The sequence below is a fragment of the Aptenodytes patagonicus genome, chromosome 8 (assembly GCF_965638725.1).
Source record: "Aptenodytes patagonicus chromosome 8, bAptPat1.pri.cur, whole genome shotgun sequence".
NCBI lineage: Eukaryota > Metazoa > Chordata > Aves > Sphenisciformes > Spheniscidae > Aptenodytes > Aptenodytes patagonicus.
In genome coordinates this window covers 13596571-13616001 of record NC_134956.1, presented here as the reverse complement: position 1 = coordinate 13616001, position 19431 = coordinate 13596571, and positions in this window count along the sequence as shown.

The following is a 19431-nucleotide window of genomic DNA, read 5'->3' as shown; positions in this document are numbered from 1 at the left end:
CAAAATTACAGAGGATATGACTGGTAAATACAAAAAGGGAAGACAGGAGAAACACGTACCAAAGAATATGCACAGACAGAACGGGAATTTCACTGTTACCAACAGCATTCACACATATAGGATACACACATATAAGGTTCTGTTTCTCCTCCTGGCATTCAGCCATGGGTGGTGAAACAGCTGATGCTCTAGGCTACAGTGGTCCATCCTTTTTCCAGCTGGTCAGATACCAGCTGAGGGACCGCGTAAGCGCCACGTAGCTCTAGCAACAGAGACTTGCAAGTCAAGATGCCTACCTGCACAGAGGTGCTCAAGGAGGCCTTTAGCTGCTGAAATTCCTACTGCCCTCACACCTACTCCTTGTCCTCTCCTAGGCCACAGCAGAAAAAGACATGGATGAAACACAGCTAGCCTGGTCATGGACTACCTCTTGGGGTCCATCATGTTAAGACCCTATATTCTGGAGCTGAAGTGAGATAATATTTCAGAAAAGGAAAAGAAAACATGCAGTTAAGAGAAAAAATCTGGCATAAAACACAGAACAGCTAAAGAAAAAGTGACAACAAACAAGCTCTGCAGTCAAGGAAAGGGTAAAATCTTGGCCCTACTGAAGTCAGTGTGATGTTTGCCAGAAAGCTGTAGGCAGCTTGTTTTATCCAGGATTTTTAATTAGCGATTAAATGATTCAATGGCAAGTTGGCTGTTTTAAGAAGGAAAAAATCATAGAATAGCTCCAGCATGCCTCTCCCTGCCCCGCCTACCCCTTGGGAGGTACAGATCATACACAGCTTTTTATGGGAGACTTGACAGGTATTTCATTGAACCTTAGTTAAAATCTGCAGTTTCCCAGGCCCTGTTTGGGGATGAAGATAGGAAACACCTGCTAATGACACCAGAGACATAGCAAACAGCAAAAGTCATGTGTCAGCAGAAAGCACACTGGAAGCCTGGCCTCTCTAGCGCAGACACAATCTATCTGATGGTGGATAGTATATATGAAGAAATAGGATGCTGCATTCATTTAATTGGCATACATTTGAATGGATTTGAATTATTCCAGAGTGACATACCCACAAATAAAGAAGGCATCTTGCTGCCTTAAGGCATAAATCACTTTGTTAAAAGCCCCATGACTCAAATGATCTATTCACACCGCACACTACTCTTATTCTGCTTGATTTTTCTGCTTTTCTCAGTCTCCTTCTGCTTTTCCCTCTCCGAAGTACATTGGTTTCTATGGAAACAAAACACGTCATTGGTATGGACAGAACTTGGTGACATCCCCAAGTGCAGACAGAAAATGCAATTAAATAAGCATTTTGCAATTTCTAACATGAGCTGAGGAAGGTGACGGGCGATTATCCTGCGCACGTGTGTGTACATGTGTTCGCGTGGGCGGCCGCCCGTGCACACACACACTCCCTCTCGCCACGCAATTTACACACATGTAAACCCACCAGCTTCCCAGGACAGCACTCGGCAGAATCCGTCCCATCCTATTCTGTTTTAATATAGCTGAAAATTGCTTTGACAGCTGAATAGCTTCTTTGTTTATAACTCGTTCTTAGCTGACTCTGCTGCATTATGTAGCTTTGTAAAGAGATTACTTTGTCAAGAACTGAACATATATGGTCTGAGCATGAACAATTCGGCACGATGAACTGCATTCATTTTATATGACGTACGGGGCTGCAATCTTGCTGCCTTTAATGTGTCTGCTTTTTTCTGTGGGTTTCATTTTCTGATCTTAAGTGGTTTTTAAATTTTCTTGGGGTCTTTGGGATTATCTTCTTTACCCTTTTCTGGACAGATCCAGAGAATTTTCAATATGTCAAATCTCAATACGTTGTATCTTGCCCTAAATGCTGTACCGAACCAAGTTTTTGGCTGCGTATAACAGGAGATCATCATTATCCAGTTGGCTAATTATCCGCCTGCAAATATCCTATTCCTGCCCTAAATTCCTACAGTTTTGTTAGTATTTGAATTAGTATTTCAACACAGTGGTGCGCCAGCAAAGGCTTAGAAAATGGACCCCACTATAGGGAACACCATACAGAACATATACAGCTTCTTACTTTGTCACTTCATCCCCAGCCCTAAAAGCAGTCCTAAGCAGCAGATCTCCATCTGCATGACTTCAGTACAGCTGCACGTGAGCCAGTCCCTTGTCTTTACAAAGTCTTATCAAAAATATTAAAGCAAAACCAGCCTGCACAGCATTACTGGCACTATCAGGGCCTTGCACCATGCACTGAATGAGCTTTGCAGGCTCTGCTGGCTATTGCCTTTAATGGTGCTTGGGTTGACTGCACTGGTGGTCTCTTATCACCGTTGCAGTTTCTACTTCTAGCTATGGCTTGTTCAGAAATTACACTATTTCAGATTCACTTTGTGCCCTGCCCAGAGGCACAATACAGACTCAGGGCATTTTTCTCTGGTTTCTCCTGGCTTTTTCCTCTCTCCCTCCCTCAATTTTTTAAATAATCACCATTAATTCTGATGGGTAGATGATATGGTCCAGTATAAAGATGACTAAGAACATTAATTGTCCTAACAGCAAAATTCCTATTGACTTTGTAGTAGTCATTACATTGATAGTTTGTGGGCTGGAGACTGAGAGCTTTCCTTAGAGACATCACTGGAGGCTTTTCTTGCACGGGACACAGAGCTGGGCCTTGAAGCATCTTGCATTTCAATAGTTTTTGCTCAGCCCATGGACTGGCGGAACTCCAATTTACACTACGCCCTGCATTTTGCACTCAGTGGTATTTTACCACTTCTGAAAATACCAACCTTCTAAAAACAAAGGGGAAGTTTGTCAGACAGACAAATCCCTCCTTATCTCTTAGTCATAACCATGATCCACTTCAGACGATTTAAAGAGCTTCATACAGATTTACCTTTAAAAAAAAAGACAAGAAAAAGTCTTCTTTGCAAATCACTGTTTGAAAACAGAAGGCACAGAAAGATTCCTCACAACCTTATTTGCTCCCACTCATACTCCTAATGTGCACATATTTCACAAGAGTTGGCACACTAAGTGCTAATTTGTTGAATATATATATTTTTTTAAATTCACCATCTGTGTGGAAGTTCTTTGTACTAGAAACTAGTGTCTTGACTAATGAATTCCTTATCTTCCATCCCTTCGGCAAACGACGGACTGTTGTCTATCACTGACAAAAAAAATGCCACTGACCATGCAATATTCAGGTAAATGATGAAAGGCCACGCAGGCGGTTTAGAAACAATTATTCTTGTTGTACTGGGAATTGTCAGATTTAGCAAGAAGTCATGAGATCTTCAGAGAGTCAGTAAATTTCCACAGACGGTTTCTGTTCTTCACCCCCCCTTGTGGCAAACCTGGCTGAACCACCAAACATGTCTCAATCGGTCTGCAATCCGCTCTGCCGCAGGAGCCCTCGGAAAATCCCAGACCAGCAGACAACAGATGTATCGGGTTATGGTTGGTGCCAATAAAGGCAGCAGTGATTTACACCGTCACCAGTTGTGCGCATTGGTGGGAGAGGGTTGAAGTCAACAGGATGAAATGCACCAAAAGCATTGTACAAAAAAAGAGCATGAGAGAGAGAAAAGGATAGTCATGGTTTGCAGAGGAGATGTAAATAATTTCTGAGATTAGAGGGTCTCAATACAGAGAGAAAATGAGAAGTAGGGAGGGGAAGGAAGGTGCGTCATCAACTCACAGCATGATCTTCCTGGAGTAAGTAAATAATACAGCTTTGCGTATGCTGTGTGCTTCGCACTTTCCTTCAGGGAGAGCTCCATATTGCTAATATCCTAGATGCTGGATTTCCGTGTTCATATATCTTCTCATTTCAGTGCTGCTGGCACCTAGAAATCTGAATTTAAGTCTCCAAAACCATATAAAATCCCTGCCTCCAACTCCAGTCTTAGTTGTTCCCTGCCAGTGTATGAATGTGACTATCCTTCTATAAGGTAATAGTTAATAACGAGCTAAATATATCCCACCTAGAGAGCATCCATGGGTCATTGAGTCTCAGACTATAATCATATAAGAAAACATGACAGCTTATTAAAGGCCACTTTTCCAAAAAGCACCTTAAATTTTGGGCCAGTGACAATGGGTCAGTGCGTAACTCCTTTTTGACTAAAGGCATGTAACTCAGATTAGGTGCCTCAATTTGGAGAAACACAAACATTTTGAGCACAATATCAGTCAAGAAATGATGAATAAAATTCAGAAGAACATTCTGCAATTTAAGGAGGCAAGTAACAATACAGCAGAATCGGGCAAATCCAACCATCAATGAAATGATTAATTTACTTCATTGGGTGCATGGCCTTTTTGTGTTTTCTCTCCGGGACTGGGCCAGGGAATACATTAGACAGTGGACTCCAGGCTCGTGCCACTTCTGACTCCCCGCTGACTCACCACGGCTCAGATAGTTGACTTGCATCAATCTCCTCATGGACGTGAGAATACATTTACCCAGAAAGGAGATCTTGTACGTTCTGGTTTCCAGAAAGATGACTAAAAATGCAAGGGCTGATGCTATTAGCAAGCAGATACGTTGCTTGTTCAGAGTGCTTTCAGCCTTTCGTACTTGGAAAAGTGGGCATGGTGGGAGCAGAAGCACAGGCCCAGCTCTCAGTGCCCGCACACTGATAAAGGCAACGGTGCTGGGCATGAGCATATATAATTGGGATTAGCAGGTCGGACCCCTGTGGATCAAAGCATTTAAGACTGCATCTGCAGAGCTGAATAACTCAAGAAAGTCCAGGGCTATTTCAAATGGATCTTTACAGTCAATGACAATTTTTTCGTACGGATTGGCAAACTTTCTATGGATCTCAGCCAAACAGTTTCTAAAAGAAACTTTGGAAATCCCAAAACAGAAAGAATCACCCCAAAGGAGCTCTGATGTGGTTTCCTTTAATGAGAAGGGATAGGGGTAGGTGCAAGAATTTCCTCATTCTCTCGTCTGAGAGACAGGCAGTGTGATTTTGCACAACCACAACAGCCTGGCTCAGCCATCCACAGGACGTTTCAACTTCTCCCTCAGCAGGGCAAAAGTCCACCTGAAAAGGAAGCGATGGAGAAGGAATCCCTGACAGCCGCTGCCCTAGCCTGAATGCTACGTGGCTCTTCCAGTCTTGCTCTGTAAACAGGAATTGCCTTTGGACCCTTAAAAAACATGCACTGTATCATTCTGGAATGGCGTTAATCTCTGTCATGGAGGTCAAAGCAAGCTTTCTATTATAAGCTCCATGAAACACACCTCCTTCCCAGCCACTCACTTGCAGGGAACAAAATCCAGTCAGCTGAAGTGGTCCGTGTGTAACAGGATGCCGGAGCAGGCACTTGAGGCAATGTGGGTGAGGCATTTTGGAGCTGTGAGACCTCTGAGCTGGAGGCCGAGCCCTCGGTGAGGCAATACTGGCGCAGTGCCACAGTCAGGGAAGCAGAAGAGACAGTTTTCTCTTTGCTTCCTTACAAAGGACAATGGTCTATTCATGGACAATACCAGCTGGAGAGGCCACTGCCTCATCTCCTACCCAAGGTCCAGCAGAGCCTTGCCACGGTGCTCCCCAGCAGCAACCACGCTCCTTGCCTGTCCCTGCCATGCTTTCATCTTCCCTAGCACCTTTGCAACAGTCCTTTTTCATCCATCTTGACAGCGCTTATGACAGCTAGAGCCCGGGTAAGATTGGGCCTTGTGGTTACAGATGACAACGTCCCAACCTTGGAGTCACGTTGGCTGGAGCCATGATTGACACGTCCCAAAGCACAAACACTGATACCCAGGGTGTGGTAAGCTGGGGGTTAGCTGAGGACCCTCAGCTTCTCTTTCTTTAACACATTTTCTGTGTATTTTTCTAGGGGTCCAGAGTGCACATTGGCTTTGCTGATAAACTTATCAGGAGCAGAGTGAAACATCCGTTTCATTTGTACTGTTTACACAGAGCCTGTTTCTCCAGTTGGTAAGTTGGGATTGAGCAAACAGGGTGACCCTGTGTTTTCTTCCTTCCCCCGTAAACATTGCTCCTAGCGGTGTGTTATGTGTCAGAAGATGGGGGAGAGATGCTGCGTCAGGAGCCAGCCCTTCCCCACCCCTATCCTGGAGGTCTTCACTGCCCTGCTAGAGATCATCTACCCCTATGCGTCATTCCCAGCCCCAACCCAACCCCTAGAGATGAGGAAAGGCTGTGGCACAGTATGTGGATGCCGATTACATCTCCAAACAGGAGTAACACACAATCGGTGGGATCCGCCTGCTTTCTAGCCCCTTTGTGCTGAGGGGCAGAAATACAAATAAGCCTCAACGTCTTTTTCCTGCTTATACGAACTGAGATCCGTTTTTCAATAACAGGCCCTGGCAGATAAGTATTCCTTTTGCTTGGTATTTATTTTTTGGGAGGGAAGGCCTTTCACTGGCTCCTATGACACTTCCCTCCAGCACTCGGAAGGTGCAAGGGGGCGGCAGGTAGAGCTGTGATTCAGGGATGCTCCTACACCCGCTGGAAGCTGGTGTTGCCATGCCAACGCCGTGTAGCCTGTGAACAGGCAGCCCAGGGCACAGCAGGCTGCTACAGGGCCTGTGCTTTTGCAGATAGATTAGTCCCAGGACCCTCCAGAGGAGGATTTGGTTGAAGCTTCGTGCCATGACCGTAGGACAGGTGATGGCGTCCCTGTGCATTCTCAGCTCAACTGCTCATCTGCCCCCATCTGGCCCATTTGCTTGGGTTGCCTCAGAGAGAATAGGACCATAAACTTTATGAGTGAGTTTTCTTCCTAAATGAATTACATAACACAACCATTGCTAATAGCTCGTGTTGTTTCAGAAGGACCACAGAGATAGAAGCGGGTAGGAATGGCAACAATCCTCTCAACAAGCCCAGGCACCCCCTGGCAGCAGCCGCACCCACCCTTCCTCCGGCTCAGCATGTAACGTCATGCGCCGCGTGAGACAGCAACCCAGAGCCCATCTAAAGCAGAACACAAAGCACATGAACAATTACCTTTCCTCTGCTTAAACTCACCAAAAGGGATATTTTAAAAACTGTTCTTTCCGAAAAGCACGAAGTGACAAATCCAGCTCTGTGCAAAGCCAACAGAGGTGGAGGGCCCTGCAGACAGCCCATAGGATGAAGACTCAGGTTTGAACTTTATTGTCTTATTGCACTTGGAGAATTCCCTGGCTGATTTCCTGGGTATTTTCTAGGTTACTTCCTTATTGCTCTCTGGGTAAACTAGGTCCAAACGCTTGCCTTGTCTAAACCTCAGTTTGTCAATGTATAAAATGAAGGCGAGGGGACAAGTTGTCCCCTGCTTTTTCTGCATGGAGTTCAACCTTATGGAAAAACCATACAATGCCCCTCTCCTTCGTTAGAGCCAGGAAGGCCTTTGAAATCCCCAGATTCACAACAGCTGAGAAATGCTGCATGTTGCTATAGGCACCTCAAGAAGACCGCGTGTGAACTGTGAACTACTAGATTGATTAAAAAAAAGATGTGCTCAGGGTTGGGTAGCTTTTTGTCTCTAAGGGCAAAACAAAAGGTGCATCATCTGTAATTGTTTTTTCTTGATCAGCTCACCATCTAAAGTAGGAATACCTTTACAAATCACAATATCTGAAATCTCAAGAAGCGCTATAGGAATAAAGAGATTCCACCACCCACTGTCCAGCTGTTCCCTCCTGAGATACTGTAGTACATTGGCTGCCACTGTACACGCATTGTTAATTCACCTGTGCCAACCTTCTCAATCAAAAGCTGAGCATTTAAAACCACTGTAACGTTTGGGGGTCCTGCAGCATGTATACTGGGATCTGATAAAGGGAAAGCTACTGTGAACAGACAATGAAGACAGACGTAGAGGTTGTCAAGCATCTTTGCGTCTGAATTGATACACATGGCTATCAGGTTTCCCTTAGCAAAAAGGGGTAGTGTACAGCACCATAGATAGGAAAGATGGAGTTTTTTTGAAGAAGGTAGGCATTTTTTTTAATAAGATGTCTGCCAGCAGCAATGTTTTACTGCATTGTTAACATGCAGGGTAAAATATACCAACTAACAGCACCCAAGACGTGAGGCTGTTCTTCACAGAGTTTCTATATTTCAGTGTCTGCATGAAATATGGCAATAAACCTGGGCCGATTTCAGTGTTTGTCGCACTGCATCAGCACTCTCATACTATCTATAGCTTCCCATCCTTTCTCATATAATAAGAGCCAGCAACCTGGACAGATTTTTTACTTGAGTGACTCCTTACTCCTTTAGTGTTTGGGGGTAATTTTGTCATCAGGTCTTTAAAAACGTATCCACAGTCTTTTCAGGGGCAGAGATAACCACATTAAAAGTTGTAACTTAGCAAGACCACCACAGGGAGACAGAGGAGGAAAGCTGTTGTCACAGCAGTACTGTCGGGACTGTTGTTCCCTACAACATCTTTTGGCTGCTTTCCAGTCTCTAAGTGCTCTTTGCCTGGGTCCTCCTTCTCAGTTGTCCCACCTATGAGCTACGTATCTTCTGTTTCATGGCCCTGCACGGGCCGTCTCCATGTTATGGTATCTTCACAAGTCATTACTATGATTGACGTAGCTAGGCTTGGTACACAGGTTCAATAGTGCAAGTCCTTTGAACTGCATTCCTCAAGTCCACTTTTCATCCCATTATCAGACTGGTACTGAATAAAGGCCAAGTGGAAAATCCCAGTATGAAATGCACTCCTGTGGGTGACATTCACATAATGGCTATGTACAGAAAAGGTTTGGTAAGAGACCTCTCACGGTATACTGGACTACATGAATTGTTTGTGTTTAGTCTAGTTTGAATGATTTCTGGTATCTCAGGGTCAAAGTCTCACTTTTCATAGGTAAACATTTTAGAGAACTCATATTAACGACATATCACTAGCCAGAATCAGAACTAGTTCTGCTTAGGCGGTTACCTTGGACAGAAAAACATTCAACCACTGAACAGAGCCTATAGATGCATGCATCCAAAAGCACCCCTGCACATACCAGTCCCCAGAGAGGGGTTTTGCAAACTGCTCATATGAACTGTTGCATTAAATTACATTTAGCTTGAGCTATCAGCAGCTCATCGTTTGACCTCTGGCTCTGATTGCCAATACTTAGAAGCATCTGACACAAAGAAAGCCCTTAGAGAAGGCACAGGGAAAGAAATAACTGCGCTAATTAAGCTATGCAAAGTATCTTGGAGAAGAGTGCTCCACTTCAAGGATACCCTGACACTTCTGACCCGTTACAAGTAGCAGCAGAAAAATTTCAGGAATTTAGTGTGGAGTGTTTAATTGAGCCATAGATGAAAAGAAATCAGTAGAATTTAAAATCGATTTCTCCCTTACAGCTAAAACATGTCAGCTTGGAAGACTCAGTAAATATTCTAAGCCACTAATGGTCTTTATTTTAATTACATAGGAGGTAAATCATACTCATAAACATGGTGGAAAACCACGTTGGCCTGGCACATTTATGATGAATTCTTTGCTCACAGTGCAAATGTAAATGCAATAGTCCTACTGCCATATCCTGCTTAGCACTTAAATACCATTTTTCTAATTTATTTCCATCATTTGAACTTAAGGGCACAGAGGAACGTTTTGAGTTTTACATATGATAAATATTTCTTTCTGAGAGTGAACCAGTAAAAGTGCAGCCCATTTAATAATACACTAAGCATCTTTCACATCTAAAAAACCTAACTTCTACAGTATCCTCACAGAAAACATTTATTGGTTTATCCATTTTAAAGACATGGTTAAACTGAGGCCTGGAAAAAAAAAAAAAAAGAAAGTGACTTATCAAGGTCAAAATGCATGTTAGGTACAGAGCTGGGGAGAGAAATCCTGATTCAGATTCCTAGTTGTCTGCTCTGCCAGTTTGATGGTATTCCTTTCCTTGCCTACATTCAGGAACAGATTATCTGGATGTCCCATTCAAATAAAAGATGTAGAATGGGAGACACCTCTTCTTCCTAGGATGACCTGGAGCCCTCCAGAAGAATTTCTAATTGTTCTTCAAATGAAAATGTGTGAATTATTACCTAATTTGGGTAATAATTTCACTAGTAGACAAAAGTCAAGCCTCCTGTATTGTAAATAGCTCTCATTTTTAATTTGCCCTACAGTCTGCTACCTGGCATCTGTGTCTTCATCCAGATTCACCACGTTACTGAAGAGAACCTGTCAGAGTTCCCCTTTTTATAGCTATAAAGATGAGCTCAGAGCACAGCCCAAGCTCTGAATATTTGGGAATTTGGAGTTTAGTTCATAGCCATCACAGGGGTCAAACTGAGATAGCCTTTCCATACTTCTCCATGTTGCTGAAGATTAAATTAATTGGTTGTGATTAATATAGGAGGGTCACAACTAATAAAAGTCCTTTCCATTCAGGTGTTTTATTCAGTGTCTGGAAGAAGACACAAATACTTGGATCAAGTCTCTCTAGACACATTTCTCAGTTTTTCCTGTTAGTGGGAACACAGAGGACTGGATATGCAATCTCCTAACACTCCGGTTTGTGCCTCCAGCTATATTTAATCCATATACCAGGGCAACAGCTTGCTACTACTACTAGCTGAAAAAATTACAGTGGAAGTGACTGATGAACCTGAGAAGAATCAGAATAAAGACAGCCTACAGTTACAGCATTTTCTCCCTCTGACCTCCTAACCAAAGCAGTATCCTGCAGAGAGAGAAATCTAGATCCCATTGAATGGAAGAAAGTTGACTGGAAAAGGCAGCAGCATCCCTTTGACGGCAGAGCCAAAGAAGAAAACTAACTCACTTCTTCCATTGCAAAGTTTCCACTGGACCAAAACCAAAACAAGCATTCTGTTTGGTTATGCTTGAGACTGGCTTTTTAAATACTTATCTGGGCCTCCTATTCTTTCTCCAGTTCTGGACATTGCATGCTGCGCCCTCGTGCCTTCACTCCTCTCCTGTGGCCACACAGCCTGGCTTGGGGAAATCTCTGTGCTCTGACTGGTGCTGCTCTGCATTTCCTAACGGTCTCATGTGCTAGCCTAAGCTGCCTTATAGGGTAATAAGCTATTTGCAGGTTTAATATGATAAGGAACAAGAAAGAATGTATTTCTTTTGTTTTATTTACATAAAGAGCAATGTAACTGGCTCCCCCTGTCTCAGTTTTGTGCTATTAATAAAGTCCATGTGAGGAATATACAAGTTTACACCACGTGTGGAACCTGTCAACATAACTAGTCTCTAGCTAGAATACTTTCCATGCCGTGTATCTCCATATAGCCCATGGTTCTGGGACATGTGACCCAGAAATGTGTCATCGGGACACATGTAGCCACTGGACTGATGAAAGGAATTCAAGGGAAACAGCAGGAACAATGCTGCTTCTTCCAACCTCCACTCAGCTTGTTGCTACTGCTCTCTGAAAAAGTCAGCGAGACAAAAAAAAAAGATGTTGTCGTCCCAAACTTGGCCCTGGTTTTACCTTTCATACAACAGGCTTTTACGCAATGCCATATTTTTCCAGAGATTATTAAGAAAAAAAGAACTAAAAATCCACAGATGGCAGTTTTTAAAAGCAAATAATCACTCCCACGCAATGGCTGAAAGGCAAACTTGTACCTAAAGACTTGCAACTGGCATCACTGACATTTTTCATTGTCCAATCAAAATGTTAAAAATAAAAATAAACAGAGCCCACAAAGAGAAAAATACACTAGATTTTAACATTCTTTCACAATTCATAACCAAAGCTGCAGTCAGTAACATGGAGCGAGAAAGACGTTTGGTTATAAGTCATGACTTTAATCAGACAGTCTCACTGGCGTCTCGTGGAAACCTTCCAAATTAAATGGATGTCCAAATTAGAGACATTCAGACTAAAGATGAAACATCACAAATAAGCTCTTTTGTCTAGAATAAATAGAACTAAAACAGTCAAATGCTCAGGAAGATAACTGATACAACATTGTTCCCTTGGGCATCTTTGTTAGTGATCAACCCAGTGTGTTTTAAATACCTAAAACAATGAGACTAGTGGACAAGCTATTCTAGTCCTCTGGGCATGAACTGTCCTCCTAATCTCTGCTCACCAGGTCTCCCCACAGCCACATCCTTCTAACGCCCCACTTCTTCCTTCCAGCCTCCAGCTGGTGACTCACTCTATTTAATCAGTGCAGTCATCAGGATATTCACCGACCAAATCAGCGCAACCCTTGATCTCCCTGCCATGACCTCTGCTGTGCCTATTCCCAACTTTTGTTTATTACTTTCACTCATTGCGCCAAATCTAAACTTAGACTGTCAGCACTTTGGGGCAAAGCTCCCATCACGCGTGGCATGAAGCCCCCTCTGTCGCACAGTCTCTGCACACCTTACGTAAGCGTAAGCCTCAACTGCCCAAAGGGATGAAGGAAAGAAAGGACCACAGTCCTCAGGCCTGATTCGGTTTGAAACCAAGGGTAAAACTTCCACTGGTATCAGCAGTGCTGGATCAGGCAGAAAGGGACTGATCCAGAAGGTACTGCTGAGTGCCTCTTGAAGGGCCTGCATCTTCGCTATGGTGAGGGATTTCATCTTGCAGATTACGGCCCTAAAGCCAACAAACCATTTTAACAAGAACCGTGAAACTCCTCCAGCAACACTTGTTAGAAAGTTACCTATTATGAAAGACAGAATCAAGGACTCTTGAGATATTCGGGTCACCAGAGGGTATTTTATCTTTCACTATATATTTTCTCCAGAAAGAATAAAGGAGATGGAAGATAAAAAGTGAGATTATGTCACAGCAGAGCAATGTCTCTACTTATAGGAAGAGAAGCCTTTTCCACCAAAGTCAAGTAATCTTCAAAAGATGACTGTGAGCTGCATTGCCATGCACTGTACAGAGTTTTGGACTGTCTCTCCACTTCCATGTCAATGTTATCCTTGTATTTTATATAAAAAACTACATTATGTATTACATTACATAGCTCAGCTGATCTTAAGATCACCTCCAAGTCCAGTTGCTAATTAGAATGAGGAAGAACATCAGTGTAAGTGGCAGGACTTTTGATTATGTCAGATTGACAATGGATGCTTTAACAAAGAAAACAGTCAAATCATGTCTCGGACACAGTGTTTGATTATCCATGGATGGATTATCTGGGCCATTGATTGGTCCACTTCATCTTGCCTTGGCTGCATCACAGCCAGGACACAGACTCACGCCTGCTGGCAGTCTCCTGGTGCCTAAGGTTATCCCTGTGCTCTAGGGAGATGCACTTACCACATTTTAAAGGATGAACACACTGAAGAGTCACTGCCTCACCGGCACATGTTTTGTATTAGCTGTGGGTAATCTTCCCCCTCCCTCCCCCTGCCCTTCTTCATTATCTGGATAACTGGCTTCAGACCTTCTCTGAAGGAGTGGTTTTGGTAGTCGTCATCACAGGGGTGTATTATGAAAGAAGGAGCTCAACTGTACTAATATCTTAATTATAAGAACAGAAAGGTCTCATCACACAAAGTTTCTGCCTTCCAGACCCCTGTATTTCAGATCTCATTCTGCAGTCAATGCTGACACTTCTGCACAGGCCAGGCTCCCTCCTCTGCAGAGTTCATCAGCCCGAGGTTTGTCTGGAGGAAATCTGCACTTCAAACACAGATTTTGCTGAAGTTTGATGATGCAGAAATATATCAAAGCAGCAGCCTGCAGAAAAGCAGGGTATGGGCAGCAGTGACCTCCAGTTCTCTTTGCAAAAGTCCTGTTGCAAAGGTGCCCTATTTGTATTTATGTTGATAAGCAACATAAGGGCTCCAGGATGCTAAGGCACTTTTTAGGCTCTACAGCAGCAGGAACTCTTTTCTCAGTGGGGTGGAGCTGGGAGCCTCAGGCTAAAAAAAATGGCTGGTCACTACCCAGACCGCAAGGATTTCAAAACATACGGTACCCACGGGCTGGATCTACCCACTTGCAACACATGGCTTTCTCCCTATGCCATCTAATCCCTTCCAAAAATCCCACAATTTCTTTTATTGCGACTTAGCTCAGCTCCTTTCTCTGAAGGGAAAACACACGGCACTTTTGGACCATGTCTGATGTAATGATTCTGTTCACAGTTTCCAAACTCCCCTTTAACCATAGCCCAGGGAGCCAGCAAAGGGATAAATCACACTGAACTCCACAAACACCTTCTCCACACTGCATTCATAGACATCCAGAGAGAAAGAGCACACACCCCTCAGGATGCAGGATCTGACTGAGCTACCCAGGAAGAGTCAGATGCGGCACCAAGAACATCTCAGACCTGGAGAATTAACCTGTTTCATTAGAGCTGAACAAGGACCTCAGCCCATGCAGGCAAGATTAACAACAAAGGCATATTTTTGCATTATTTATCCAACAACATAAACATATATCACATTATTTCAGGTTACCTCTTCTTAGTTATACTATCCTCTATGGGAGATGGAAGAAACAAGGCTTGTAGTCATTTGGGAATAACAGGAGGTGACGAGCTGGTAGAAAATGCACATCTAAGAGGAGTTAGTTAACAGTAGACCCTTCCTTTCCTAGATCCTACTTTCCTGATTCTGATCAAATTTTTCCTTCTGTTACACTGTTATTTGCCTGAGATTTGCCTATTTACTTAGCTATTAACAGTCAGGTAAACAAGGGGTTGTATTTTTCTTTCTACTGGATATGGTCACTGTGAACTTCCAAAGAAAAGTCCCCCCTATATCAGCCACTGCACGTTCAGTTTGGGACTGACTTCTCCGCAATATCTGGTGATATAAATTCTTGGAACAAAGGGGGAAGGAGCCTTATGCCATACATATGGTAGCATGGCTACACAGAGATAATACATGTCAGCTTCAGGACACTTGTAACGGCAAGGTTTTTTTTATTGCTTTCATCATCTAAATGTCTATATATGGGGTGTTACTGGAAATCATGTGACTTCCTGAAGTTCAGCTTCCCCTGCTTGTAAACATGTGTAAGAATTTCACTTTCTGATTGCTGGAAACTAAAAGTGAGGTACTTCTCAGTAAAGTTTTGCTCTACAAAAAAATTATGTTCATGAAAATAATTTTCCTAACTTACGCTAGACTTCTAAAACTGCAATATTCAGCCATAACCTTCTTTTACAAAGCTTGGATGCATTGACATGAAGGTATGAAATTTCATAAATTTCATTCCTTATGGTGACATTGTTGTCATCAACAAAAAGTACCTAAATGAAATGATAATAATTAACTGCACTCAGCTGCATTTTCTCTGAGAATTTCAGCATGCTCAGGGTGTGGGAGAACTGACTCATTCTTTATGAGGAGAACACAGTATAAATCCTACTAATTATTTGTGCTGAGAGTGGTATCTACAATTCATTTATTATATAAGAGTTACGGGGCTCTGGTACTTTTTCAGTAAAGTGCCATTAATATTGCACCTGGCTATGCTACAGACACTCTGCAAGATCTTGAGAAATCATGTTTCAGATTAGGTAGGAATACTTTAAATATACTTTTGTTCAACATATTTTAGTATTTCTTCTTTGAACATACTCCCCTGTCAAATGAAACAATCTCAGCAACTCCAGCAGGACGAAAAAGAAAGCCTTAGATGCAGCTGGAATTCAGAAATAGATATTAGGCAGCGCCAAGAAATACTATGCATCGTTAAAAGATTCTTTGAAGGAGTGCAGGACTGGAAGTGACTCCCCTGCCATTTATCAATCCCCTATTATTAAAGGCCACGTTCCAGAATAACTCTCAGAACTAGCTAACAGGTTGTTAATTAGTAGTCACTATCATATAAAATTAGAGACAAGGGAATAACAATGCAACAGAAACCATGACACACGTTAGACCCCACCCAGACCATTTCACAGATGGTCTCTGTGTTGAGAATGCTGCCCATGCCTGGATCTGCCATGAGGCTGCCCAGTTCCACCACTGGACCAGCCACAGCAGAAAAATCTATACGTAGCAGTATGTGTTCGTATAAACTAAGAAAAGATGGCAACATACAGGGAAGAGGAAAAGAGAAGGGAGATGAGGAAAGCAACAAATGAGATGACGCAAATTGCATGAAGCTTGAAGGAACTTGTCAAGGCCTTACCCTACTATAGATCAGTTACTGCAGTTAGCTGAGCTGCTCCACCTTTCCGATAAACTAAAACGAATCCCACTTAATTTCAGTGCTATTCGTATCCAGACTTAGTGTGTGGCTGCCTGTCTCTAGAATATACATTGGGAAACTAATGGAAAGCACCCGATAGCATCAGTCAGATAAGACGGCTGATGTTTCCTCTACAGCCCAAAATGTTGTAAAAATACAAAATAATATTTTGGGCTGAGATGACTCAGAAATCAGCATCAACTTGCCAACTTGGAGGGCCCTAGGATGTTTGCTTCAAATAGTATCTTGGTAACAAATTCATATGTCACATTCACATACACAAATCCATACATAATGAGATTAAAGGTCACAGCTCCTTAGGAGAAGCCCTGTTAATATGGAAATAGAAAAAAAGTCTGCTGTCTACAAACAGAAAACTTATACTCCAAAGGCACTTCATGAAGTGAATCGATCCATTTCTACAGCTACGCTCTGTAACAGCCTGTAGCAAAAAGAGCCCCTTGTTTTTTTTTTTTTTCCATGTTTTTTATCTGTCATTTTTATCATGCCTGGCTTTCAACTGGGAGCATTACATTTTGGGTAAAGGACTTATTCTGAAGACTTACAGATTTTTGACAGGCTGAGAACAGGGGATTTTTTTGTCCAGGAAAAGTTCCCTTTGGTATCTAGGAGCTCCATTAGGGGGGTAGGAATGAGTCCTTACATTATGTATCAACAACCAACGTGTGAACCTGATAACAGTTTATTTTAAGTGTGCCATCAGAGAGATGAGCTCTAAAATGAGCAGTAACAGTAAGAATTAAGAATGGGAATAGTTAGACTGCATGTGAGAATCAAAAATTCCTGCCAGTCCTCTAGAAAAATTTCCCTGCAAAGAGAATGCCATATACCTTGAGATGTTTGCAGATAGTATCAAGAAAAAAACCAAACAAATCTACTAACAGAAGTACATCAGAGATAAAGTGTACCTAAAGAGATGGACTCGGTCAGGTATAGGGCTAGATTGTTACTGTACTAAAGCCAACAATCACTTGAGTCATGGCACAAGCTGGCCATGAATATCCTGCAACATGCCCCTAGACCCTTTCTTTACTTTGCATGGTCACTAGTTGCATGTGAAAACTATGACAATTTCAAGCATCACAATGAGATCTGTACTTTTTTCCCATGGGTTATTTTGCAGACTGAAAAAAATACTGCAGTATTTGGGGAAATGTTTGGGAAATTAAAGTCACATGTTTTGATATGAAAAACTAGCCTGCCTGAAATGATATGTTCTGAGCTCAGCATTAAACAGAAGTTACCAGTTTCTTTAAAGAAAACACAGTATGCTTTGGAAGTTAAAACAAACTTCCACATGATTGAAGCAGAAACCTCATACTTTATTTCTGTGCATTTGACATGAAATACAGAAACCTCTGATTTAGAGTTCAGCACGTTTCAATGGATTCCAAATAGCCTTAAGGGCAGCTCCAAAACTAAAGGTAATTATGAAAATAAACCCCTTGAATTTCTCAAACAAACCAAAGGCTTGGTTTAAACCCTGAAAAGAAACTTGTGGAGACTGGTCCAGGCTGGGTCACCAGAACTGGAGATAAGGGCTGGTTCTGCACCAATCTGGTCACGTCTGAAGCATGCCCGTAACTTTATATGTGCATGATCTCTACAGCTTCATTAAAGTTATTTCTGCACTTAAGAGATAGGCACATAGAAGTCTTACCTACAAATTCAGTCTGGAGCATTGCACAAAATCAAGTGCCTTCAAGAGCAAAGCTCCCAGGGCCCTTGACGCAGAGGCCTGAAGATTAGGCATCACTTGCTTGACCAACTAGCTGCTATTTGAAGCTGTAAAGGTTTTGCATAAGTTCATTTAGTCATAAAAAGGCTCACAAAGTCTTTATCTTGCTAGAAACAAGCAGCAGTAGAGAGTTTCCTTGCTCAGAAGTCCCTAGGTCCACCCCACCCCTGGGTTTAAGGCTCAAGAAACCCTACCCCCACTTGCTCTCAGGGTCTTGCTCATGACAGTGTCTCCTGGTTTCCACTCACTCTAGCACCTACGGCTCTGGATCAATATTTTAGTCCCTGTAATAGTAATTGGGGCAACCAGGCAACTTGGTTCCACCTTGTCCTGTGGCCTAGTACCTCCAGCGCTGGCTCACAGCACCTTGCTCAGCGCTGGAGCAGGACCAGTCCCTCCATCTTTGAGCCTGAAAGACAGCACTCAGGAAACCCACCAGCTGCAGCTGGCTGCAAAAACCTCCCTGTCCACAAATACCTCTCAACATAACACTATTAAATAAATACCACACAATAGTATTGACTTTACCTCTGCGCTGTACCTTGCACGTAGCCACAGCTAGGTATTGCACCACGCAGACCTAATGTTTGCTTTTCAACGGTGGTCTGTGTTGGCTTATCAACCTCCAAGCCCATTTCCCACCCCTGACTTGAACCTGTGCTATTGCTATACCCTCTTCTAATTACCCAAAATGTATTGCTTGTCTCCTCCATGCCCTGGGATTGTTCAAGATATCCATTTCATGGTGCTGATGATCCTCTTGTACTGACGCTAGTTTGGTATTATAAAAGCCCACCTGTGCTCTGTTTATTTTCTGTGATTTCCAGAGGAGAGTTCAGCAGGTTTCCACAAACCTCAGAGGCCTGGCTACAAGGAGACTTGTACTGCAGAGACCCCGACACAGGAGGTGTGACAGCAATCCAATGCTCACAAGGTGGTTCTGCGGGGCTTTCAGAGAAATAGGGCTCCCATCAGCAACTGAGGCACTGTGAGTCCCTGCTCTGGGCTGAACGTTTACACCACTAACAACTGCTTATTACCGCTGACATGAAAAATCTCCAATATTCAACATTTAGAGACCTTTACCAAACATTCCTAAAACTTAAAGTGTTTTTCCTAATAATGACAAGATACAAAATTAGTAGTGTAAGCTACACTAATTTTCTGGTCTGGTCGTATTTTCCACTTTTTTTTCCATAGTATGAGTATTAGAAAGTAAACCATCGAAGTTCCAAATAACAGTGGTTTACCTTTAACACATGTAAATTCAGTATATAAAACCATAACACAAGAACAGTAAAGAAGGCCATTTGGAGACTCACTCAAAAACTACCACCTTATTTCTGCATATGCGTTAGCTATACGGACCTTACTCTGGCCACACATTACTTCCACCAAAACCTAGATTAGCTTCCACACTACGGTATCCGCTCAGCACCAGGGGCTCGTTACAGAGGAGGAGCACATCCCTCAAACCTCTTGGGAGAGGAATTTGACCTTCCAAGTTAGATTCTAAAG